Source organism: Harpia harpyja, unplaced genomic scaffold (assembly GCF_026419915.1).
Source record: "Harpia harpyja isolate bHarHar1 unplaced genomic scaffold, bHarHar1 primary haplotype scaffold_39, whole genome shotgun sequence".
Classification (NCBI taxonomy): domain Eukaryota; kingdom Metazoa; phylum Chordata; class Aves; order Accipitriformes; family Accipitridae; genus Harpia; species Harpia harpyja.
Window position 1 is genome coordinate 1,369,072 of NW_026293320.1, and position 26,459 is coordinate 1,395,530.

At 66.5% G+C, this 26,459-nt stretch overlaps 1 pseudogene; it reads right to left on the reverse strand.

Annotated features, from left to right (window-relative positions):
* Nucleotides 1-741: 741 nt before the first annotated feature.
* On the reverse strand, nt 742-20,434 carry LOC128138349 (olfactory receptor 14A16-like; annotated as a pseudogene).
* Nucleotides 20,435-26,459: the final 6,025 nt, after the last annotated feature.

Sequence of the window (26,459 nt, forward strand, 5' to 3'; positions counted from 1 at the left end):
CTCTTAGAGTCAGCATACCAAGCTCCCCTGGTGTTGCTAACATCTAAGCTTGCAGGTTATGTTGCTGAGGGAATTAATATGGAACAGATCTCTTGCATATCCACCGCATTCCACCCTGGAGGTTTACCTTCCCTTAAGGGGGGGACACATATCAGTAAGTCACCTCCAGCAATCACTCCATAGTCACAGACAGAAATGTCAGGGCTCTGTGAGGTGTCCACAGCTGAGCTGTCCTCATGCACTCTTCATACACACAGGGTGTTCAGAGACACGGGTCCTACACTTGCACACGCACAGGCGGTGCATTGCAGCAGTCATAGTGTCTCTCTGGCCTCCTCTTGACACTCCCAGAGGCTGGCAGGTGCCTCAGCCCTGCGGTGTATTGCCCTGCTCTGCACTCATCGGAGATGCCCCAAGGCATGAGGAATGGACACGGGGACCTCAGGTCAAGGAAGCACATCCCAGCGCTGCATTCTGTTGGTTTCCCAGGGGACGTTACTCTCAAAGTGAAGTGACTTCAGGACACTGACATTCATGGCATCCCCAGGAATAGCTGATGGCATTTGTGCTCACTCAGGTTCGTCTCCACACACGCCTGTGATTTGCACGCTTACAACTCATCTGTACAATGCAAGCATGGACAACATTATCAGAATTGAAAAAAACAAAATAAAAAAAATAAATCAACACTAACATCAACAACTACAAAACATATAAATGATAGGTTGGGCCTGTAATGAATTACGTTATGAGTGATATGTAGAAGCAGATGGGCAGTATATTGCTACTAAAAAAACTTCTGGTCATCAGTTTCTGAACTGCATCCTTGAGCTCCTGGTTCCTCATGCTGTAGATGAGAGGGTTCACTGCTGGAGGCACCACCGAATACAGAACTGCCAGCATAGGTCCTGGCGTGGGGAGGAGATGGAGAGGGGCTTCAGGTAGGTAAACATGCCCGTACTGATAAACAGGAAGACCACGGCCAGGTGAAGGAGGCACATGGAAAAGGCTTTGTGCCGCCCCTGCTCAGAGGGCATCCTCAGCATGGCCCTGAAGATGTGCACGTAAGACAGCACAATGATAACAAAACACCCAAATGCCACACAGACACTAACCACAATAAGCCCAGCCTCCCTGAGGTAGGCATCAGAACAGGAGAGCTTGAGGATCTGGGGAACTTCACAGAAGAACTGGTCCACAGCATTGCCATTGCAGAATCGTAGTGAAAATGTGTTGGCCGTGTGCAGCACAGCGTTGAGAAACCCACAGCCCCAGGCAGCTGCTGCCATGTGGACACAAGCTCTGCTGCCCAGGAGGGTTCCGTAGTGCAGGGGTTTGCAGATGGCAACGTAGTGGTCATAGGCCATGACAGTCAGAAGATAAAACTCTGCTGACATCAGAATAAAAAAGAAAAAAACCTGAGAAGCACATCCTTGGTAGGAGATGGCCCTGGTGTCCCAGAGTGAGTTGGCCATGGATTTGGGGACAGTGGTGGAGATGGAGCCCAGGTCGAGGAGGGCGAGGTTGAGGAGGAAGAAGTACATGGGGGTGTGGAGGCGGTGGTCACAGGTTACGGCAGTGATGATGAGGCCGTTGGCCAGGAGGGCAGCCAGGTAGATGCCCAGGAAGAGCCAGAAGTGCAAGAGCTGCAGCTCCCGTGTATCTGCAAATGCCAAGAAGAACTCGCTCATGGAGCTGCCATTGGACATTTGCTGGTTCTTGAAATGGGGGCGCTGTCCTAAGAAGGAAAAGACAGGGGAAAATTACAACAGACTTCTCTGAGCAAAGCCACGCCCTTCTTCCTAGAAATCCACCCCCACATGAATTCCAGCGCATTTCCTTTCTTTGCTTTGTGCTGGCTGAGTGTGCTTTGAGGAGCAGGACCTCTGCCTGTACACTGCCAAGGAGTCAGCTCTGCCCTGCTGGATTATGACAGCAACCAACGTCAGATGTAAACCAACTTTAATGGAAAAGTTCAATATTTGCACTTGGGACTTGCAAGAATGTGAGCTGCAGATGAGAGGCTTAGCATGTCTTTATGATAATTTTTTCTCTGTTTTTGTTTTGTTTTTTTTTTTAATTTCCAGCATCACAGCTGGCGAGTACTGTTTTTAGGGGTAGAAATCCTCATTTTTGTGACTGAAAGTGTGGAGTCTTAAGACAAAACAGGCAAAAGGGCTCAGTGCTCTGTGGCTCAGCACGGTCAAGAGAGCTGCGGTGTCCATTTGTCTTGTTCCCAGCTGCCCTGCGCTTTCACTTTGCTACCTCGAGGATGACTGTGAGACAAGGCGAGTGAAAAGAATCTCAATAGACATAATAAAGGGGGATGAGAGATGATGTTTAGCGCTTACATTGTTGAAATTAGCTGAGGCAGAGACAGTCTTTGATAAGAAGAGCTGGCCCCAAGAACTAGCCAATGAGGTAGAGACAGTTCCTGATAAGAAGCAGGAGCAGGCCCCAAGAGCCAGCTAAGACTGGTCTTGCGGCTTGGGTGAATACCAAGAAACCACTGAGCCTGTGCAAGAAAAGAGGTTACTAGGGGTGACGGAGTCATCTATCTTCATCTCTGCGACCACCAGATGACCACCATAAAGAGGCAGTGCGCAAGCGCAGTTGAGAGGAGACTATGGAAATGACCTCTCGGAGCGAATTTTAATATGAAGCGGGGATAGGTCATGCATATGTATAGGTGTATTGTGAATATGTAACACTTGACTGTATAAACTTGAGACGAACTGCCGAGTCGGGCGTGCACGACTTTGGTGGGACTACCCCCCGTGCTGCCCAGTGCTGAATGAACATACCTACTTTACAGTCTCACTGATTGTGGAGTCTGTTTCTGCACGTCAAGGTAGGGAGGCCAGGTCTACCCAGCCCACATCGGTACAGAGACCAGGTCAACCCCGCCCTTGCAAGTAGGGAGGTCAGGTCTACCCTGGAATGGTTAGGGACGCCAGGCCTACCCCGGAGCATCAGGTAGGGATAACAGTCCAACCCCAGAGGTTCAGGTGGGGAGGTTGGATCTTCCCCCGCGAGCCTGTAGGGACAGCAGGTGTACCCCGGAGTACCAGTAGGGGTACCGGTACGACTGCGCAGGATCAGGTAGGGATCCAGGCCTACCCCAGAGCATCAGGTAGGGACGCCAGGCCTGCCACAGAGGGTTAGGTAGGGACAGCGGGTCTACCCCCTGCACGTCCATAGGGACAGGAGGTGTACCCTGGAGTACCAGTAGGGGTACCCATATTACTCTGGAGTACCAGTAGGGGTAACGGTACTATTGTGCAGGGTCAAGGAACGGATGCCAGGCCTAACCCGGAGAATCAAGTAGGGATAGCAGGGCGAGCCAAGAGCATCAAGTAGGGAGGGCGGGTCTGGCCCACTGGCGCCGGCAGAGAGGCCAGGTCTACCCTCCGAGCGCGGGCAGAGAGACCAGATCTACCCTGCCCTTGCTGACAGGGATGCGAGTTCTACCTGCCATTGCCAGCAGGGAGGCCAGGTCGACCCTGCCCTTACCAACAGGGAGGCCAGGTCTACTCCACCTGCGCGGTTAGGGAGGTCAGGTCTACCCAGCCCATGCGGGTAGGGAGGCCATGCGTGACCCGCCCGCGAGGGTAAGGAGGCTTGGTCTACCCCGCCTTTGCCGGCAAGGCGGCCAGGTCTACCCCGCATGCACGGGTAGGGAGGCCAGGTCTACTCAGCCCGTGAAGGTAGGGAGGCCGGTTCTACACAGCCCTTGCCAGTAGGGAGGCCAAGTCTACCCCTCTCTTGCTGGCAGGGCAGGCCAGGTCTACCCCGCTCTTGCTGGCAGGGCAGTCCAGGTCTACTCCAGTGGCACCGGAAGGAGGCCAGTTTTACCCCACCTGTGCCGGCAGGGAGGCCATGTCTACCCGCCCTCGGTGGTAGGGAGGCCAGGTATACCCCACTGGGGCCGGCATGGAGACCAGGTCTAACCCGGCATTGCCAGCAGGGAGGTCAGGTCTACCCCACCTGCGCGGGTAGGGAGGCAAGGTCTACCCCACCAGCGACAGGAAAGAGGCCAGATCTACCCCATCCTTATCGGTAGGGAAGCCAGGTCCACCCCACTGGCGCTGGCAGGGTGGCCAGGTCTACCCAGTCCATGCGGGAAGAGAGGCCAGGTCTACACCACCCTTCCCACAGGTAGACCAGGTCTACCCTCCCAGCGCAGGCAGAAAGGCCAGACCTACCCCGCCATTGCCATCAGGGAGGCAAGGTCTACCCCACACTTGTCGGCAGGGAGGAGAGGTCTACCCCACCAATGCGGGTAGGGAGCCCAGGTCTGACCCGCCCGCGTGGGTAGGGAGGCCAGTTGTACCCAGCCCTTGCGAGCAAGACGGCCAGGTTTAAGACTCCCTTGCTGGCAGGGAGGCCAGGTCTACCCCACCCGCACGTGTAGGGAGGCCAGGTCTACCCCACTGGCACTGGAAGGGAGGCCAGGTCTACCCCGCCCACGCGGGTAGGGAGGCGTGGTCTACCAAGCCCTCACAGTTAGGGTGGCCTGGTCTACCCCGCCTGCGCAGCTAGAGAGGACAGGTCGACCCTGCCTGCATGGATAGGGAGGCAAGGTCTATCCCACCGATGCCGTCATGGAGGACAGGTCTACAGCACCCGCGAGGTATAGTGAGGCCAGGTCTACAATGCCCGTGCGTTTAAGGAGGCCAGGTCTACCCCGAAGGCACCGGCAAGGAGGGGAGGTCTACACCGCCCATGCGGGTATGGAGGCCAGGTCTACCACACCCGCTTGGGTAGGGAGGCATGGTCTACCCCTCCTGCATGGGTAGGGATGCAAGGTCTATCCAGCCCGCACGGGTAGGGAGGCCTGGTCTACCCCGTCGGTGCTGGCAGGGAGGCCAGGTCTACCCGACCCGCACGGGCAGGGAAGCCAGGTCTACCTCCCCCGTGCGGGTGTAGAGGCAAGGTCTACGCCGCCCGCGCAGGCAGGGAGGCCAAATCTACCCTGCCCGGGCAGGAAGGGAGGCCAGGTGAACACTGCGCGCTCCGGAAGGAAGGCCAGGTCTACCCCGCCCACGCGGATAGGGAGGCCAGGTCTACCCCGCCCGTGCGGGTATGGAGGCCAGGTCTACCTCGACCACGCGGGTAGGGAGGCCAGTTGTACCCTGCGCGCATGGGCAGGAATGCCAGGTCTACCCCGCCGGCGCCAAAATGGACTTCAGCTCTACCCTGCCCGCGCGGGTAGGGAAACCAAGTCTACCCCATCTGTGCCGTCAAGGAGGCCAGATCTACACCTCCGGCACTGGCAGGGTGGCCAGCTCTACCCCGCCGGAACCAAAGTGAGGCCAGGTCTACCCTGTCCGTGTGGGTAGGAAGACCAGATCTAAGCCAACTCTTCCGGCAAGGAGGCCAGGACTACTCCGCCCGCACGGGTAAGAAGGCCAGCTCTACTCCGCCCGCACGGGTAAGAAGGCCAGGTCAACCCCGCCGGGGCCGGCAGGGAGGCCAGGTCGACCCCGCCATCGCAGGTTGGGAGGCCAGGTCTACCCCGCTGTTCGCTGGCAGGGTGGCCAGGCCTACCTCGCACAGGCGGGTAGGAAGGCCAGGTCTAACCCGCCCGCGCCAGCGGGGAGGCCAGGTATACCCCACTGGGTAGGGAGGCTAGGTCTATCCCGCCGGCGCCGGCAAGGTGGCCAGGTCTACCCCGCCCGTGCTCGTATGGAGGCCATGTCTACCCTAAGTGCGTGGGCAGGGAGGCATGGTCTACCTCTCCCGTGTGGGTAGGGAGGCCAGGTCAACCCCGAAGGCACCGGCAAGAAGGTGAGGTCTACCCCACCCATGCGGGTATGGAGGCCAGGTTTACCACACCCGTGTGGGTAGGGAGGCATGGTCTACCCATCCCATGTGGGTAGGGATGCCAATTCTACCCCGCCGGCGCCTGCAGGGCGACCAGGTCTACCCCGCCCGCTCGGGTAGGGAAGCCAGGTCTACCTCTCCCGTGCCGGTAGTGAGGCGAGGTCTACCCCGCCGGCGCAGGTAGGGAGGCCAGGTGTACCCCACCTGCGCGTGTAGGGGAGCCAGTTCTACGTCGCCTGCGCCGGTAGGGAGTCCAGCTCTACCACGACAGCGTGGGTGTGGAGACCAGGTCTACCACGCCCGCATGGGTAGGGAGGCCAGGTCTACCCCATCGGCGCCGGCAGGGAGGTCAGGTCTACCGTGCCGGAGCCGGCAGGGAGGTAAGGTCTACCCCGCCGGCGCCGGCAGGGATGCGAGGTCTACCTCGCCCGCGCTGGTAGTGAGGCCAGGTCTACCCTGCCGGCACGGGTAGGGAGTCCAGGTCTACCCTGCCCGCGCGTGTAGGGAAGCCAGGTCTACCCCGCCGGCGCCAACAGGTGGGCCAGGTCTACCCCGCCCGTGTGGGTAGGGAAACCAGGTCTATCCCTCCTGTGCCGGTAGTGATGCCAGGTCTACCCCGCCCACGTGGGTAGGGCAGCCAGGTCTACCCCGCCCACACGGGTAGTGAGCTCAGGTCTACCCCTCTTGCACGGACAGGGAGGCCAGGTATACCCCCCACTCGGGTAGGGAGGCCAAGTCTACCTCTCTGTGCCCGTAGTGAGGCCAGGTCTACTTCGCCCGCGTGGGTAGGGAGGCCAGCTCTACCCCGCCAGAGCTGTATGGAGGCCAGGTCTACCCCGTCTGCGCTGGTAGGGAGGCCACGTCTACCTCGCCTGCCCGGGCAGGGAGGGCAAGTCTACCCCGCCCACGTGGGTACGGAAGCCAGGTCTACCCCGCCCGCCCGGGTAGGGAGATCTAGTCTACCTCTCCCGTGCAGGTAGTGAGGCCAGGTCTATCCCGCCCACGCTGGTAGGCAGGGCAGGTCTACCCCGCCCGAGCGGGCAGGGAGGCCATGTCTACCCCGCCCACGTGGGTATGGAGGGCAGGTGTACCCTGCCAGCGCGGGTAAGGAGGCCAGGTGTACCCCGCCCACGCGGGTAGGGAGGTCAGGTCTATAACGCCACTGCCAGCAGGGATGCCAGGTCTACCCCTTCCGCGCAGGTACAGAGGCCAGGTCTACCGTGCCCACGCGGGTAGGGAGGCCAGATGTACCCCGCCCACGCGGATCGTGAGGCCAGGTCTACCTCGCCCGCGTGGGTAGGGAGGTCAAGTCTACCTCTCCCATGCCCCTAGTGAGGCCAGGTCTACCCTGCCCAAAGGGGTAGGGAGGGCAGTTCTACACCGCCCGCGTGGGAAGGGAGGGCAGTTCTACCCAGCCGGCACCGGCAGGGAGGTGAGGTCTACCCCCCTGCTCCGGTAGGGAGGCCAAGTCTACCTCTCCCATTCCGGTAGTGAGGCCAGGTCTACTGCGCTCGCGCAGGTAGGGAGGCAAGGTCTAACCATCCCGTGTGGACAGGAAGGCCAGGTCTACCCCACCCACGTGGGTAGGGAGGCCAGGTCTACCCCGCCCACGTGGGTACGGAGGGCAGGTCTACAAATCCCGCGCGGGTAGGGGGGCCAGGTCTACCCCGCCCGCGCGGACAGGGAGGCAATGTCTACCCCACCCGCACGGGTAGGGAGGCCAGTCAACCCGGCCAGAGCCCATAGGCAGGCCAGGTCTACATCGCCCGCGGGGGTAGGGAGGCCAGGTCTGCCCCACCCGCGTGGGTAGGGAGGCCAGGTCTACCTCGAACGCGCGGACAGGGAGGCCAGATCTACCCCACCGGCGCCGGCAGGGATACCAGGTCTACCCCACGGGGTCCTGCAGGGACGCCAGGTCTAACCCGCTTGAGAGGGTAAGTAGGCCAGGTCTACCCCGCCCACGTGGGCAGGGAGGCCAGGTCTACCCAGCCAGCGCGGGCAGGGAGGTGAGGTCTACTCTGCCCGCGTGGGTAGGGAGGCCAGGACTACCCCACCTGCGTGGACAGTGAGGCCAGGTCTACCCCCCAGCTCGGGTAGGGAGGCCAAGTCTACCTCTCACGTGCCGGTAGTGAGGCCAGGTCTACCCCGCCCGCGCAGGTAGGGAGGCAAGGTGTTTCCCACCCATGCAGGTAGGGAGGCCAGGTCTACCCCACCACAGCCCGTAGGGAGGACAGGTCTACCACGCCCGTGTGGGTAGGGAGGCCAGGTCTACCCTGCTTGCGCGGACAGGAACTCCAGGTCTACCCCAGCCACGCGGGTAGGGAGGCCAGGTCTACCCCGCCAGAGCCCGTAGGGAGGCCACGTCTAACCTGCCTGCGCGGGTAGGGAGGCCAGGTCTACCCCGCCCGCGTGGTTAGGGAGGCCATGTCTACCCTGACAGCGCCGGCAGGGGGGCCAGGTCTACCCCACCCGTGTGGGATGGGAATCCAGGTCTACCTCTCCCATGCCGGTAGTAAGGCCAGGTCTACCCCGCCCGTGCGGGTAGGGAGGACAGGTCTACCCCGCCCGCCAGTGTAGGGAGGCCAGGTCTACACTGCCAGGGCCGGTAGGGTGGCCAGGTCTACCCTGCGGGCACCGGCAGGGACGCCAGGTCTACCGCGCCTGTGCGGGTAGGGAAGCCATGTCTACCTCCCCCACGCCTCTAGAGAGGCGAGGTCTACCCCGCCCGCACTGGTATGGAGGCCAGGTCTACCCGGCCCGCGCGGGCAGGAAGTACAGGTCTACCCCACCTGCGCGGACGGGGAGGCCATGTCGACCCCACCCGCGTTGGTAGGGAGGCCAGGTCTACCCCGCCGCACGGGTAGGGAGGCCAGGTCTACCCCGCCCGCGTGGGTATGGAGGCCAGGTCTACCCACCCGGCGCCGGCAGGGAATTCAGGTCTACCCCGCCCGTGTGTGCAGGGAGGGCAGGTCTACCCCGCCCGCGCAGTCAGGGAGGCCATGTCTACCCCGCCCGCATGGGTAGGGAGGCCAGGTATACCCCACACGCGAGGGCAGGGAAGGCAGTTCTACCCCGCTGGTGCAGGTAGGGAGGCCATGTCTACCCCGTCAGCGCAGGTAGGGAGGCCATGTCTACCCTACCGGCACCGGCAGGGAGGCCAGGTCTAGTGCGCCGACGCCGGCAGGGTCGCCTGTCTACCCGGCCCACATCGGCAGGGAAGCCAGTTCTACCCTGCCACGTCCGGCAGGTAAGCCAGTTCTACCCCGCCTGCGCCGGCAGGGAAGGAGGTCTACCCCGCTGGCGCCGGCAGGGAGGCCAGGTCTAGCGCGCCGGCGCCGGCAGGGATGCCTGTCTACCTGGCCCGCATCGTCAGGGAAGCCAGTTCTACCCTGCCGCGTCAGGCAGGGAAGCCAGGTCTACCCCGCTGGCGCCGGCAGGGAGGCCAGTCCTACCCCGACGGCGCCGGCAGGGAGGCCAGGTCTACCCCGCTGGCGCCAGCAGGGAGGACATGTCTACCCCTCCTGCAGCAGCAGGGAGGCCGGTCTACCCCGCCGGCGCTATCACGCAGGCCAGGTCTACCCTTCCCGCGGCAGCTGGGAGGCTGGTCTGTGTGGGATACTTGGAAAGTAATGGGCACATAGTGAACAATCCAGACTCAATGTAATTGATCAATTTGTGAGCCAAGCTTGTTTTGTAGGCAGCAGGCTTCAAGGACGCTTTGCTTGTGGACACATATTTAGCTAACGGTAGTAAGAGCATTCCAGACGCCTTTAGAAGGCTTTGAACAGAATAAACAAGAAGACAAAAAAAGAAAGATGCCAATTAGAAGAATACAGGTGCGCATTCCACGATAAAGGGAACTTGGCACAAAGAACCTCAATTCGGCAGCTTATCTTGACCAATAGATTGAGACAAGTTTCACATGTTTTAGTTAATACAACCAATTATACCTTATGTTTATGCGCGTGTACAGTGTTGATATAACCAATCATTAGGTGTAACTAGGCGCGTGGACAGCTCATGCTAACCAATCTCTATTTTGCTTATGCGTGAACAGAAACTAGAATGAACATATACATCGAGCTATCTTGGCAATAAAGTGGCATCTGCTTGATCATAGTGATTGTGTGCAGTGTCCGTGACTTCCGCGTCAACAGACCTGGCCTCCCTGCCAGCGCAGGCGGTATAAACCTGGTCTCCGTACCCTCGCGGGCGGAGTAGACCTGGCCTCCCTTTTCGTGACCAGGGTAGACATGGCCTCCCTACCCTCTCTGGATGGGTAGACCTGGCCTCCCTGCCGCTCAGCCCTGGTAGACCTGGCCTCCCTGCCGTCGAGCCGGGTAGACCTGGTCTCCCTGCCGGCGCCGGCGGGGTAGACCTGGCCTCCCTGCCGGCGCCGGCAGCGTAGACCTGGACTCCCTGCCCGCGCCGGCCGGGTAGACCTGGCTTCTCTGCCGGCGTGGGAGGGGTAGAGCTGGCTTAAATTCCGGCACAGGTAGGGTAGACCTGGGCTCCCAGCCGGCGCCTGCGTGGTAGACCTGGCTTCTCTGCCGCTGCCGGCGGGGTAGACCTGGCCGCCCTGCCAGCGCCGGTGGGGTAGACGTGGCCTCCCTTCCGGTGCCGGCGTGGTAGACCTGACCTCACTGCCGGCCCCGGCGGGGTAGACCTCGCCTGCCTGTCAACTATGGCGGGGTAGACCTGGCCTCCCTGCCCGCGCTGGCAGCGTAGACCTGGCCTCCCTTCCGGCGCGGACCGGGTAGACCTGTCCTCCCTGCTGGCACCGGAGGGTTAGACCTGGCCTCTATGCCGCCGCGCGCCGGCTATACCTGTCCTCACCGCCGGCGCGGGCCGGGTAGACCTGGCCTCACTGCCAGCGCGGGAGGGGCAGAGCTGGCCTAAATTCCGGCGCTGGCAGGGTAGACCTGGGCTCCCAGCCGGCGCCTGCGTGGTAGACCTGGCCTCTCTGCCGCTGCCGGCGGGGTAGACCTTGCCGCCCTGCCAGCGCTGTCGGGGTAGACGTGGCCTCCCTGCCGGCACGGGCGTGGTAGACCTGGCCTCCCTGCCGGCGCCGGCGGAGTAGACCTGGCATCCCTTGCGGCGCCGGCTGGGTAGACCTAACCTCACTGCCGGCGCCGGCGGGGTAGACCTGGCCTGCCTGTCGGATACGGCGGGTTAGACATGGCCTCCTTGCCGGTGCGGTTGGGGTAGACCTGGCCTCCCTGCCGCTGCCGGCGGGGTAGACCTGGCCGCCCTGCTAGCTCCGGCGGGGTAGACGTGGCCTCCCTTCCGGCGCGGGCGTGGTAGACCTGACCTCACTGCCGGCGCCGGCGGGATAGACCTGGCCTGCCTCTCGGCTACGGCGGGTTAGACCTGGCCTCCGTGCCGGCGTGGGCCAGGTAGACCTGGCCTCCCTGCCAGCGTGGGCCAGGTAGACCTGGCCTCCCTGCCGGCGCCGGCAGCGTAGACCTGGCCTCCCTTCCGGCGCGGACCGGGTAGACCTGGCCTCCCTGCCGGCACTGGAGGGTTAGACCTGACCTCTCTGCCGCTGCCGGCGGGGTAGACCTGGCCGCCCTGCCAGCGCCGGCGGGGTAGACGTGGCCTCCCTGCTGGCGCGGGCGTGGTAGACCTGGCCTCCCTGCCGGCGCCGGCGGGGTAGACCTGGCATCCCTTGCGGCGCAGACCTGGCATCCCTTGCGGTGCCGGCTGGGTAGACCTGACCTCACTGCCAGCGCTGGCGGGGTAGTCCTGACCTCACTGCCGGCACTGGCGCGGTAGACCTGACCTCACTGCCGACGCCGGCGGGGTAGACCTGGCCTGCCTGTCGGCTACGGCGGGTTAGACCTGGCCTCCTTGCCGGTGCGGTCGGGGTAGACCTGGCCTCCCTACCGGCGCGGGAGGGGTAGACCTGGCCTAAATTCCGGCGCAGGCCGGGTAGACCTGGGCTCCCAGCCGGCGCTGGCGGGTTAGACCTGCCCTATTAGCCGCTGCCGGCGGGGTAGACCTGGTCGCCCTGCCAACGCCGGCGGGGTTGACGTGGCCTCCCTTCCCGCACAGGCTGGGTAGACCTTGGCTCCCTGCCGGCGCTGGCGGGCAAGACCTGGCCTCCCTGCCGGTGTGGGCCAGGTAGACCTGGCCTCCCTGCCGGCGCCGGCAGCGTAGACCTGGCCTCCCTGCCGGCGCGGACCGGGTAGACCTGGCCTCCTTGCTGTCGCGGTCGGGGTAGACCTGGCCTCCCTGTCGGCACCGGAGACTTAGACCTGGCCTCTCTGCTGCCGCGCGCCGGCTAGACCTGGACTCCCTGCCCGCGCCGGCCGGGTAGACCTGGCTTCTCTGCCGGCGTGGGAGGGGTAGAGCTGGCTTAAATTCCGGCACAGGTAGGGTAGACCTGGGCTCCCAGCCGGCGCCTGCGTGGTAGACCTGGCTTCTCTGCCGCTGCCGGCGGGGTAGACCTGGCCGCCCTGCCAGCGCCGGTGGGGTAGACGTGGCCTCCCTTCCGGTGCCGGCGTGGTAGACCTGACCTCACTGCCGGCCCCGGCGGGGTAGACCTCGCCTGCCTGTCAACTATGGCGGGGTAGACCTGGCCTCCCTGCCCGCGCTGGCAGCGTAGACCTGGCCTCCCTTCCGGCGCGGACCGGGTAGACCTGTCCTCCCTGCTGGCACCGGAGGGTTAGACCTGGCCTCTATGCCGCCGCGCGCCGGCTATACCTGTCCTCACCGCCGGCGCGGGCCGGGTAGACCTGGCCTCACTGCCAGCGCGGGAGGGGCAGAGCTGGCCTAAATTCCGGCGCTGGCAGGGTAGACCTGGGCTCCCAGCCGGCGCCTGCGTGGTAGACCTGGCCTCTCTGCCGCTGCCGGCGGGGTAGACCTTGCCGCCCTGCCAGCGCTGTCGGGGTAGACGTGGCCTCCCTGCCGGCACGGGCGTGGTAGACCTGGCCTCCCTGCCGGCGCCGGCGGAGTAGACCTGGCATCCCTTGCGGCGCCGGCTGGGTAGACCTAACCTCACTGCCGGCGCCGGCGGGGTAGACCTGGCCTGCCTGTCGGATACGGCGGGTTAGACATGGCCTCCTTGCCGGTGCGGTTGGGGTAGACCTGGCCTCCCTGCCGCTGCCGGCGGGGTAGACCTGGCCGCCCTGCTAGCTCCGGCGGGGTAGACGTGGCCTCCCTTCCGGCGCGGGCGTGGTAGACCTGACCTCACTGCCGGCGCCGGCGGGATAGACCTGGCCTGCCTCTCGGCTACGGCGGGTTAGACCTGGCCTCCGTGCCGGCGTGGGCCAGGTAGACCTGGCCTCCCTGCCAGCGTGGGCCAGGTAGACCTGGCCTCCCTGCCGGCGCCGGCAGCGTAGACCTGGCCTCCCTTCCGGCGCGGACCGGGTAGACCTGGCCTCCCTGCCGGCACTGGAGGGTTAGACCTGACCTCTCTGCCGCTGCCGGCGGGGTAGACCTGGCCGCCCTGCCAGCGCCGGCGGGGTAGACGTGGCCTCCCTGCTGGCGCGGGCGTGGTAGACCTGGCCTCCCTGCCGGCGCCGGCGGGGTAGACCTGGCATCCCTTGCGGCGCAGACCTGGCATCCCTTGCGGTGCCGGCTGGGTAGACCTGACCTCACTGCCAGCGCTGGCGGGGTAGTCCTGACCTCACTGCCGGCACTGGCGCGGTAGACCTGACCTCACTGCCGACGCCGGCGGGGTAGACCTGGCCTGCCTGTCGGCTACGGCGGGTTAGACCTGGCCTCCTTGCCGGTGCGGTCGGGGTAGACCTGGCCTCCCTACCGGCGCGGGAGGGGTAGACCTGGCCTAAATTCCGGCGCAGGCCGGGTAGACCTGGGCTCCCAGCCGGCGCTGGCGGGTTAGACCTGCCCTATTAGCCGCTGCCGGCGGGGTAGACCTGGTCGCCCTGCCAACGCCGGCGGGGTTGACGTGGCCTCCCTTCCCGCACAGGCTGGGTAGACCTTGGCTCCCTGCCGGCGCTGGCGGGCAAGACCTGGCCTCCCTGCCGGTGTGGGCCAGGTAGACCTGGCCTCCCTGCCGGCGCCGGCAGCGTAGACCTGGCCTCCCTGCCAGCGCGGACCGGGTAGACCTGGCCTCCTTGCTGTCGCGGTCGGGGTAGACCTGGCCTCCCTGTCGGCACCGGAGACTTAGACCTGGCCTCTCTGCTGCCGCGCGCCGGCTAGACCTGGACTCCCTGCCCGCGCCGGCCGGGTAGACCTGGCTTCTCTGCCGGCGTGGGAGGGGTAGAGCTGGCTTAAATTCCGGCACAGGTAGGGTAGACCTGGGCTCCCAGCCGGCGCCTGCGTGGTAGACCTGGCTTCTCTGCCGCTGCCGGCGGGGTAGACCTGGCCGCCCTGCCAGCGCCGGCAGGGTAGACGTGGCCTCCCTGCTGGCGCAGGCGTGGTAGACGTGGCCTCCCTGCCGGCGCGGGCGGGGTAGACCTGGCATCCCTTGCGGCGCCGGCGGGGTAGAACTGACCTCACTGCCGGCGCCGGCGAGGTAGACCTGGCCTGCCTGTCGGCTACGGCGGGTTAGACATGGCCTCCTTGCCGGCGCGGGAGGGGTAGACCTGGCCTCCTTGCCGGCGCGGTTGGGGTAGACCTGGCCTCTCTACCGGTGCCGGCGGAGTAGACCTGGCCTCTCTGCTGCTGCTGGCGGTGTAGACGTGGCCTCCCTGCCGGCGCAGGCGTGGTAGACCTGGCCTCCCTGCCGGCACCGGAGGCTTAGACCTGACCCCTCTGCTACTGCCGGCGGGGTAAACCTGGCCGCCCTGCCAGCGCCGGCGGGGTAGACCTGGCCTACCTGCCGGCGCAGGCGTGGTAGACCTGGCCTCCCTGCCGCTGCCGGCGGGGTAGACCTGGCATCCCTTGCGGAACACTGGGGTAGACCTGACCTCCCTTGCGGCGCCGGAGGGGTAGACCTGGCATCCCTTGCGGCGCCGGCTAGGTAGACCTGACCTCACTGCCGGCGCCGGCGGGGTAGTCCTGACCTCACTGCCGGCGCAGGCGGGGTAGACCTGGCTTGCCTGTCGGCTACGGTGGGTTAGACCTGGCCTCCTTGCTGGCGCGGTCGGGGTAGACCTGGCCTCCCTACCGGCGCGGGAGGGGTAGACCTGGCCTAAATTCCGGCGCAGCCCAGGTAGACCTGGGCTCCCAGCCGGCGCTGGCGGGTTAGACCTGCCCTATTAGCTGCTGCCGCCGGGGTAGACCTGGCCGCCCTGCCAACGCCGGCGGGGTAGACGTGGCCTCCCTGCCGGCACAGGCTGGGTAGACCTTGGCTCCCTGCCGGCGCCGGCGGGCAAGACCTGGCCTCACTGCCGGCGCCGGCGGGGTAGACCTCGCCTGCCTGTCGGCTACGGCGGGTTAGACCTCGCCTCCCTGCCGGCGCGGACCGGGTAGACCTGGCCTCCTTGCTGGTGCGGTCGGGGTAGACCTGGCCTCCCTCCTGGCACCAGAGGGTTAGACCTGGCCTCTGTGCCGCCGCGCGCCGGCTATACCTGGACTCCCTGCCCACGCGGGCCGGGTAGACTTGGCCTCACTGCCGGCGTGGGAGGGGTAGAGCTGGCCTAAATTCCGGCACAGGCAGTGTAGACCTGGGCTCCCTGCCGGCGCCTGCGTGGTAGACCTGGCCTCTCTGCCGCTGCCGGCGGGGTAGACCTGGCCTCCCTGCCGGTGCCGGCGGGGTAGACCTGGCATCCCTAGCGGCGCCGGCTAGGTAGACCTGACCTCACTGCCGGCGCCGGCGGGGTAGTCCTGACCTCACTGCCGGCGCCGGCGGGGTAGACCTGGCTTGCCTGTCGGCTACGGGGGGTTAGACCTGGCCTCCTTGCTGGCGCGGTCGGGGTAGACCTGGCCTCCGTACCGGCGCGGTCGGGGTTGACCTGGCCTCCCTGCTGGCACCGGAGGGTTAGACCTGACCTCTCTGCCGCTGCCGGCGGGCAAGACCTGGCCCCCCTGCCGGCGCGGACCGGGTAGACTTGGCCTCCTTGCTGGCGCGGTTGGGGTAGACCTGGCCTCCCTGCCGGCACCGGAGGGTTAGACCTGACCTCTCTACCGCTGCCGGCGGGGTAGACCTGGACTCCCTGCTGGCGCCAGCAGCGTAGACCTGGCCTCCCTGCCTGCGCGGACTGGGTAGACCTGGCCTCCTTGCCGGCGCGGTCGGGGTAGACCTGGCCTCCCTGCCGGCACCGGAGGGTTAGACCTGGCCTCTCTGCCGCCGTATGCCGGCTAGACCAGGACTACCTGCCCGCGCGGGTAGACCTGGCTTCACTGCCGGCGTGGGAGGGGTAGAACTGGCCTAAATTCCGGCACGGGCAGTGTAAACCTGGGCTCCCAGCCGGCACCTGCGTGGTAGACCTGGCCTCCCTGCCGGCGCGGGCGTCGTAGACCTGGCCTCCCTGCCGGCGCCGGCGGAGTAGACCTGGCATCCCTTGCGGCGCTGGCTGGGTAGACCTGACTTCACTGCCGGCGTCGGCGGAGTAGACCTGGTCTGCCTGTCGGCTATGGCGGTTTAGACATGGCCTCCTTGCCGGCGAGGTTGGGGTAGAGATGGCCTCCCTGCCGGCACCGGGGGGTTAGACATGATCTCTCTGCCGCTGCCGGCGGGGTAGACCTGGCCGCCCTGCCAGCGCCAGCGGGGTAGACGTGGCCTCCCTGCCGGCGCGGGCGTGGTAGACCTGGCATCCCTTGCGGCGCCGGCTGGGTAGACCTGACCTCACTGCCGGTGCCGGCTGGGTAGACCTGACCTCACTGCCGGCGCCGGCGGGGTAGACCTGGCCTTCTTGTAGGCTACGGCGGGTTAGACTTGGCCTCCTTGCCGGTGCAGTCAGGGTAGACCTGGCCTCCCTACCGGCGCGGGAGGGGTAGACCTGGCCTAAATTCCGGCGCAGGCTGGGTAGACCTGGGCTCCCAACCGGCGCCTGTGTGGTAGACCTGGCCTCTCTGCCGCTGCCGGTGGGGTAGACCTGACCGCCCTGCCAACGCCAGCGGGGTAGATGTGGCCTCCCTGCCGGCAGAGATTGGGTAGACCTTGGCTCCCTGCCGGCGCTGGCGGGCAAGACCTGGCCTCCCTGGCGGCGTGGGCCAGGTAGACCTGGCCTCCCTGCCAGCGCCGGCAGGGTAGACCTGGCCTCCCTGCCGGCGCGGACCGGGTAGACTTGGCCTCCTTGCCGGCGCGGTCGGGGTAGACCTGGCCTCCCTGCCGGCACCGGAGGGTTAGACCTGGCCTCTCTGCCGCCGCGCGCCGGCTAGACCTGGACACCCTGCCCGCGCCGGCCGGGTAGACCTGGCCTCACTGCCGGCGTGGGAGGGGTATAGCTGGCCTAAATTCCGGCACGGGCAGGGTAGACCTGGGCTCCCAGCCGGCGCCTGCGTGGTAGACCTGACTTCACTGCCGGCGCCGGCGGGGTAGACCTGGCCTCACTGATGGAGTGGGAGGGGTAGAGCTGGCCTAAATTCCGGCACGGGCAGGTTAGACCTGGCCTCCCAGCCGGCACCTGCGTGGTAGACCTGGCCTCTCTGCCGCTGCCGGCGGGGTAGACCTGGCATCCCTTGCGGCGCCGGCTGGGTAGACCTGACCTCACCGCCGGCGCCGGCGGGGTAGACCTGACCTCACTGCCTGCGCCGGCGGGGTAATCCTGGCCTGCCTGTCGTCTACGGCGGGTTAGACCTGCCCTTCTTGCCGGCGCGGGAGGGGTAGTCTTGGCCTCCCTACCAGCGCGGGAGGGGTAGACCTGGCCTAAATTCCGGCGCAGCCCAGGTAGACCTGGGCTCCCAGCCGGCGCTGGCGGGTTAGAGCTGCCCTATCAGCCGCTGCCGGCGGGGTTGACGTGGCCGCCCTGCCAACGCCGGCGGGGTAGACGTGGCCTCCCTGCCGGCACAGGCTGGGTAGACCTTGGCTCCCTGCCGGCGCTGGCGGGCAAGACCTGGCCTCCCTGCCGGCGTGGGCCAGGTAGACCTGGCCTCCCTGCCGGCGCGGACCGGGTAGGCTTGGCCTCCTTGCCGGCGCGGTCGGGGTAGACCTGGCCTCCCTGCCGCCGCGCGCCGGCTAGACCTGGACTCTCTGCCCGCGTGGACCGGGTAGACCTGGCCTCACTGCCGGCGTGGGAGGGGTAGAGCAGGCCTAAATTCCGGCACGGGCAGGGTAGACCTGGGCTCCCAGCCGGCGCCTGCGGGGTAGACCTGGCCTCTCTGCCGCTGCCGGCGGGGTAGACCTTGCCGCCCTGCCAGCGCCGGCGGGGTAGACCTGGCATCCCTTGCGGCGCCGGCTAAGTAGACCTGACCTCACTGCCGGCGCCGGCGGGTTAGACCTGTCCTGCCTGTCGGCTACGGCGGGTTAGACCTGGCCTCCTTGCCGGCGCGGTCAGGGTAGACCTGGCCTCCCTGCCGGCGCGGTCAGGGTAGACCTGGCCTCCCTGCCGGCACCGGAGGGTTAGACCTGGCCTCTATGCCGCCCCGCGCCGGCTATACCTTGACTCCCTGCCCACGCGAGCCGGGTAGACCTGTCCTCACTGCTGGCGCGGGAGGGGTAGACCTGGCTTAAATTCTGGCGCGGGCAGGGTAGACCTGGGCTCCCAGCCGGTGCCTGCGGGGTAGACCTGGCCTCCCTGCCGGCGCTGGCGTGGTAGACCTGGCCTCCCTGCCGGCGCCGGCGGGGTAGACTTGGCATCCCTTGCGGCGCCGGCTGGGTAGACCTGACCTCACTGCCAGCGCCAGTGGTGTAGACGTTGCCGCCCTGCCAACGACGGAGGGTTAAACGTCGCCTCCCTGCCGGCACAGGCAGGGTAGTCCTGGCCTCCCTGCCGGTGCTGGCCGGGTAGACCTGGCCTCCTTGCCGGCGCGGTCGGGCTAGACCTGGCTCTCTGCCGGTGCCGTCGGGGTAGACCTGGCCTGCCTTCCGGCGCCAGCAGGGTAGACATGGCCTCCCTGCCGGCGCTGGCGGGGTAGACATGGCCTCCCTGCCGGCGCGGGCCGGGTACACCTGGCCTCACTACCGGCGCGGGAGGGGTAGACCTGGCCTAAATTCTGGCGCTTGCTGGGTAGACCTGGTCTCCGTGCCGGCGCCGGTGTTGTAGACCTGGGCCTCCTACCGGTGCCGGTAGTGTAGACCTGGCCTCCCCTGTGGCGCTGGCGGGGAAGACCTTTCCTCCCTGCCGTCGCCGGTAGGGTGCACCTGGCCTTCTTGTCGGCGCGGGCGAGGTAGTCCTGGCTTCCCTTCCGGCGCCGGCGGGGTAGACATGGCCTCTCTGCCGGCGCGGGTCGGGTAGACCTGGCCTCTCTGCCTGCACGGGCCAGGTAGACCTGTCCTCCTTGCCGGCGCGGGACGCGTATACCTGGCTTCCCTGCCAGCACTGGCTGGATAGACCTGGCCTCCCTGCCAGCGCCGGAGCGGTAGCCCTGGCCTCCCTGTCGCCGTGGGCCCTGTAGACCTGCCCTACCTGCCGGCGCTGGCGGGGTAGACTTGGACTCCCTGCCGGCGCCGGCGGGGTAGACCTGGTCTCCCTGCGGGCGCCGGGTGGGTACACCTGGCCTCCCTGCCAGCGCCGGCTCGTTAGAGGTGGCCTCCATGCTGGCGCCGGCGGAGTAAACCTAGCCTCCCTGCCGCCGCGGGCTGGGTAGACCTGGCCTCCCTGGCGCCAAGGGCCAGGTAGACCTGGTTGCCCTTTCAGTGCCGGCGGGGTATATCTATCCTCCCTGCCAGCACCGGCGGGGTAGACCTGGTCTCCCTGCTGGATCTGACTGGGTAGACCTGCCTCCCTGCAGGCGCCGGAGGAGTAGACCTGGCCTCACTGACGGTGCCAGCGGGGTAGACCTGGCCTCCCTGCCGGCGTGGACCGTGTAGACCTGGCATCCCTGCCAGCGCCGACAAGTCAGACCTGGCCTCCCTGCCGGCGCCGGCGGGGTAGACGTGGCCTCCCTGACGGCGCGGGCGGAGTAGGCCTGGCCTCTCTGCCGGAGCCGGCCGGGTAGGCTTAGCCTCCCTGCCGGTGCGAGGGGTAGACCTGGGCTCCCTGCCGACGCGGTTGGGGTAGACATGGCCTCCCTGACGGCGCCGGAGGTGTAGACCTGGCCTCCTTGCCGGCGCTGGCAGTCAATACCTGGCCTCCCTGTCGGCACGGGCCGGGTATTCCTGGCCTCCCTGCCGGCGCCGGCAGGGTAGACGTGGCCCCTTGCCGGCGCGGGCTGGGTAGACCTGGTATCCCTGCCGGCGCGGAACGCGTAGACCTGGCTTCCCTGCCGGCGCTGGCCAGGTAGACCTGGCCTCACTGCTGGCGCGGGCGGGGTAGACAAGGCCTAAATTCTGGCGCGGGCAGGGTAGACCTTGCCTCCTTACTCGCGCAGGCAGAGTAAACCTGGCCTCCCTATACCCCACGGGGGTTTAGACGTGGCCTCCCTAACGGCGCGGGCGAAGGAGACGTTGCGTCCCTACCTGCGCGGGCAGGGTAGACCTGGCCTCCCTACCCACGCGGGCGGGGTAGACCTGGCGTCCCTGCTGGCACCGGCGGGATAGACATGGCCTCCCTACCAGCGCCGGAGGGGTGGAACTGGCCTACATACCTGCGCGGGCAGGGTAGACCTGGACTCCGTACCGACGCGGGTGAGGTTGACCTTGCCTCCCTACCTGCATGGCCGTGGTAGAACTGGCCTCCCTATCCACACGGGCGGGGTAGACCTGGCCTCCCTACCTGCGCGGGCGGTGTAGACCTGGATTCCCTACCGGCGCCGGAGGGGTAGACCTGGCCTCCCTACCCCCACGGGCGGGATAGGTTTGGCCTCCAAACCCGCGCGGGCGGGGTAGACCTGGTTTCCCGACCCGCGTTAGCGGGGTACACCTGGCCTTCCTACCCGTGCGGGCGAAGTAGATCTGGCCTTTCAGCTGGCGCCGGCTGGGTGGTCCTGGCCTCCATACCCATGCAGGTGTGGTAGACCTGCCTCCCTGCCGGCGCCGGAGAGGTAGACCTGGCCTCCCTACCCAGTTGGGCCGGGTAGACCTAACCTCTCTGCCCACAACGGCGGGGTAGACTTGGCCTCCCTACCCACGCGAGCAGGCTAGACCTGGCCTCCCTGCCTGTACCAGCGGCCTAGACCTTGCCTCTCTATCTGCGCGAGCGGGGTAGACCTGGCCTCCCTGCCCGCGCGGGCTGGGTAGACCTGGCCTTTCTAACCGCATGGGCGGTGTAGACCTGGCCACCTTACCCGCTCGGGCGGGGTAGACCTGGCCTTCCTGCCACGCCGGCGGGGTGGATCTGGCCTCCCTACCCTCGCCTGCGGGGTAGACCTGGCCTCCCTGCCGGCGCCAGGGGGTATACCTGGCCTTCCTACCCACGCGGGCTAAGTAGATCTGGCCATCCTGCCTGCCCCGGCTGGGTAGACCTGGCCTCCTTACCCATGCAGTGGGGCTAGACCTGGCCTCTCTGCCGGCACCGGCGGGGTAGACGTGGCCTCCCTTCCCGCGCAAGCGGGGTAGACCTGTCCCTCGTACACATGCCATCGAGGTAGACCTAGAATCCCTACCCGCGTGGGCAGTGTAGACCTGGCCACCCTACCCGCTCTAGCAGGGTAGACCTGGCCTCCCTAACCGCTTCGGCGGGGTAGACATGGCCTCCCTACTGGCATTGGCGGGGGAGATGTGCCCTCCCTACCCTTGCCGCAGAGGTAGACCTGGCCTCCCTACCCACAAGGGTGGGGTAGACCTGGCCTCCTTACCCGTGAGGGTGGGGTAGACCTGGCCTCCTTGCCACACCGGCGGGGTACGCGTGGCCTTTCTACCCACGCGGGCAAGGTAGAACTGGCCTCCCTCCCCGCGCGGGCAGGGTAGACCTGGTTTCCATACCTGCGTGGGCGGGGTAGACCTGGCCTTCCTACCCGTGCATGCAGAGTAGATCTGGCCTTCCTGCCGGCGCCAGCTGTGTAGACCTGGCCTCCATACCCACGCACGTGGAGTATACCTGGCCTCCCTACCCGTGCGGGCTGGGTAGACAGGGCCTCCCTGCCGGCACCAGCTGGGTAGACCTGGGCTCCTTACGCAGTCAGGCTGGGTAGACCTGGCCTCCCTACCCGTGTGGGCGGGGTAGACCTGGCCTCCCTACATACGCGTGTGGGGTAGACCTGGTCTCCTTAGTCGCGCGGGCGGGCTAGACCTGGCCTCCCTACCGACGCCGGCGAGGTAGACATGGCTTCCTTACCCACACAGGCGGGGTAGACCTGGTGTCCCTGCCGGCGCCGGAGGGGTAGATCTGGCCTCTATACCCGTGCGGGCGTGGCGGACCTGTCTTACCTACCCACGCGGGAAGGGTTACACCTGGCCTCCCTACCCACGTGGGCAGGGTAGATATGGCGTCCCTGCCAGCGCCGGTGGGGTAGGCCTGTCCTCCCTACCCGAGCAGGCGGGGTAGACCTGGCGTCCTTACCCGCGCAGGCTGTGTAGACCTGGCGTCCCTGTCCGCGCTGGCGGGGTAGACCTTGACTCCCTACCCGCGCAGGCGGGGAGACCTGTCCTCAATACCCGTGCGGGCGGGGCAGACGTGGCCTACTTAACCTCGCGGGCAGGGTGGACCTGGACACCCTACTGGCGCGGGCGAGGAAGAACTGGCTTCCCTATCCACACGAGCGGGGTAGACTTGGCGTCCCTGCCGACGCTGGCGGGGTAGACATAGACTCCCTACTGGCTCCAGAGGGGTAGACCTGGCTTACATACCCGCGCGGGCGGGGTAGACCTGGATTCCGTACTGACGCGGGCGAGGTTGACCTGGCCTCCCTACCCGAGCAGGTGGGGTAGACCTGGCCTCCCTAACATCGTGGGCGGTGTAGACATAGCGTTCCTACAGGCGCCAGTAGGTTAGATCTGGTCTCCCTACCCGCGCGGGCGGGGTAGACCTGTCCTCCATACCCGTGCTGGCGGGGTAGACCTGGCCTACTTACCCTCGTGGGGGGGTAGAACTTGACTCCCTACCGTCGCGGACGAGGAAGACCTGGGTTCCCTACCCCCTCGGGAGGGGTAGACCTGGTGTCCCTGCCGGTGCCAGTGTGGTAGACCTGGCCTCCCTACCCACGTGGGTGGGGTAGACCTGGCCTCCTTGCCACACCGGCGGGGTACGCATGGCCTCTCCACCCACGCGGGCAAGGTAGACCTGGCCTCCCTAAGCGCACATGCGGGGTAGATTTGGCTTCCCTGCCGGCGCCGGCGGGGTAGACATGGCTTCCCTACCCACGCGGGCGGTGTGGTCCTGACGTCCCTGCCAGCGCCGGCGGACTAGACCTGGCCTCCCTACCGGCACTGGCGGGGTACACCTACATCTCTACCGGCGCCGGCGGGGTAGACCTGGCCTTCCTAACCGCGTGGACGGGGTACACCTGGCCTCCCTACCCGCGCAGGTGGGGTAAACCTTGCTTCCCTACACACACGGCTGGGGTAGACCTGGCCTCCCAACCTCCACGGGTGGGGTAGACCTGGTCTCCCTACTCGCGCCAGCGGGCTAGACCTGCCCTCCCTACCTGCGCGGGCTGGTTAGACATGGCCTCCCCTTCGGCGCGGGCGAGGTAGATCTGGCCTCACTAGTGGCACGGTAAAGGTAGACCTGACTTCCCTACCCGCGCGGGCGGGGTATATCTGGCCTCACTACCGGTACTTGAGCGGTAGACCTGGCCTCCCTACTCGCACGGGTGGGGTAGACCTGGCCTCCCTACCCCCACGGGCGGGATAGGTTTGGCCTCCAAACCCGCGCAGGCGGGGTAGACCTGGCCTCCCTTCCTGCGCACGCGAGGTGGACCTTTCCTCCCTACCCACGCGGGCGGGGTAGACATAGCCTCAACACCGGCACGGGACAGGTAAACCTGGCTTCGTTACCTGCGCGCACGGGGTATAACTCGCCCACCTGCCGGTGCCAGCAGTGTAGACTTGGCGTCCCTACCCAAGCGGGTGGGGTAGACCTGTCCTCCCTGTCGGAGCAGGTGGGGTAGACCTGGCCTCTCTACCCACTCAGGAGGGGTAGACCTGCCCTCCCTACCCGTGCGGGCAGGGTAGACCTGGCCTCCCTATCCGCGCGGGCGGTGTAGACCTGGTGTCCCTGCTGGCACTGGTGGGATAGATATGGCCTGCCTACCGGCGCAGGAGGGGTAGACCTGCCCTCCCTACCTGAGCGGGCGGGGTAGACCTGTCCTCCATAGCCTTGAGGGCGGGGTAGACCTGGCCTAATTACCCTGGTGGGGGGGTAGAAGTGGACTCCATACCGGCGCGGGTGGGGTCAACCTGGCCTCCCTACCCGAGCTAGCGGGGTCGACTTGGCCTCCCTAGCGGCGCCGGTGGGGTAGACCTGGCCTCCCTGCCAGCGCTGGTGGCTAGACCTGGCCTCCCTGCCGGCGCTGGTGGCTAGACCTGGCCTCTCTGACGGCGCGGGCCGGGTAGACCTGGCCTCCCTGCCGGCGAGGGCGGGGTAGTCCTGCCCTCACTGCCGGCAAGGGAGGGGTAGACCTGTCCTAAATTCAGGCGCGGGCGGAGTAGACCTGGCCTATCTGCCAGCGCCAGAAGGGTAGACCTTGCTTCCATACTGTGCCGGCGCGGTATATCTGACCTCCCTGTCGCCATGGGCCGGGTAAAGCTGGCCTCCCTGCCGGCGCCGGCTGGGTATACCTGGCCTCCTTGCCGGCGCTGGCAGTCAATACCTGGCCTCCCTGTCGGCGCGGGCCGGGTATTCCTGGCCTCCCTGCCGGTGTGGGCCAGGTAGACCTGGCCTCCCTGCCGGCGCCGGCAGCGTAGACCTGGCCTCCCTGCCGGTGCTGGCCGGGTAGACCTGGCCTCCTTGCCAGCGCAGTCGGGGTAGACCTGGCCTCCCTGCCGGCACCGGAGGGTTAGACCTGGCCTCTCTGCCGCTGCGCGCCGGCTAGACCTGGACTCCCTGCCCGCGCGGGCCGGGTAGACCTGGCCTCACTGCCAGCATGGGAGGGGTAGAGCTGGCCTAATTTCCGACACGGGCAGGGTAGACCTGGGCTCCCAGCTGGCGCCTGCGGGGTAGAACTGGCCTCTCTGCCGCTTCCGGCGGGGTAGACCTGGGCTCCCTGCCGGCACCGGAGGCTTAGACCTGGCCTCTCTGCCGCCGCGCGCCGGCTATACATGGACTCCATGCCCGCGCGGTCAGGGTAGACCTGGCCTCCCAGCCGGCGCATGCGGGGTAGACCTGGCCTCTCTGCCGCTTCCGACGGGGTAGACCTGGGCTTCCTGCTGGCAGCGGAGGGTTAGACCTGGCCTCTCTGCCTCCGCGCGCCGGCTATACCTGGACTCACTGCCCACGCGGGCCGGGTAGCCCTGGCCTCACTGCCGGCGTGGGAGGGGTAGACCTGGCCAAAATTCCGGCGCGGGCAGGGTAGACCTGGGCTTCCAGCCAGCGCCCGCGGGATAGACCTGGCCTCCCTGCCGGCGCCGGCGGGGTAGACCTGGCATCCCTTGCGGCGCCGGCTGTGTAGACCTGACCTCACTGCCGACGCCGGCGGGGTAGACCTGGCCTGCCTGTCGGCTTCGGCGGGTTAGACCTGGCCTCCTTGCCGGCGTGGTCGGAGTAGACCTGGCCTCACTTCCGGCACCGGAGGCTTAGACCTGGCCTCTCTGCCGCCGCGCGCCGGCTAGACCTGGTCTCCCTGCCCGCGCGGGACGGGTAGACCTGGCCTCTCTACCGGCGCGGGCCTGGTAGACCTGGCCTCACTAGCGGCGTTGGAGGGGTAGACCTGGCCTAAATTCCGGCGCAGGCCGGGTAGACCTGGCCTCCTTGCCGGCGCTGGCAGTCAATACCTGGCCTCCCTGTCGGCGCGGGCCGGGTATTCCTGGCCTCCCTGCCGGCGCCGGCAGGGTAGACGTGGCCCCTTGCCGGCGCGGGCTGGGTAGACCTGGTATCCCTGCCGGCGCGGAACGCGTAGACCTGGCTTCCCTGCCGGCGCGGGCCAGGTAGACCTGGCCTCACTGCTGGCGCGGGCGGGGTAGACAAGGCCTAAATTCTGGCGCGGGCGGGGCAGACCTGGCCCCCTTGCCGCCGCCGGAGGGGTAGACCTGGCCTAGTTGCCGGCGCGGTCAGGGTAGACCTGGCCTCCCTGCCGGCACCGGAGGATTACACCTGGCCTCTCTGCCGCCGCGCGCCGGCTAGACCTGGTCTCCCTGCCCGTGTGGGCCGGGTAGACCTGGCCTCCCTACCGGCACGGGCCGGTTAGACCTGGCCTCACTACCGGCGTGGGAGAGGTAGACCTGGCCTAAATTCCGGCGCGGGTGGGTCAGACCTGGCCCCCTTGCCGCCGCCGGAGGGGAAGACCTGGCTTCCCAGTCGGTGCCGGCCTGGTACACCTGGCCTCCCTGCCGGCGCGGGCCAGGTAAATCTCTCCTCGCTGCCGGCGCCGGCGGGGTAGACCTGGCATACCTGGCGGCGCCGGCGGGCAAGACCTGGTCTCCCTGCCGGTGCCGGCGGGGTATACCTGGCCTCCTTACACCCACCGCCAGGGAAGACTTTAACTCCATACCCGCACAGGCAAGGTAGATCTGGCCTCCCTACCTGCGCTGGCGGGGTAGACCTGACCTCCATACTCGCCCGGGTGGGATAGACCTAGCCTCCCTACCCCCGCGGGCGGCATAGACTTTGACTCCATAGCCACGTGGGCGTGGTAGACCTGGCCTC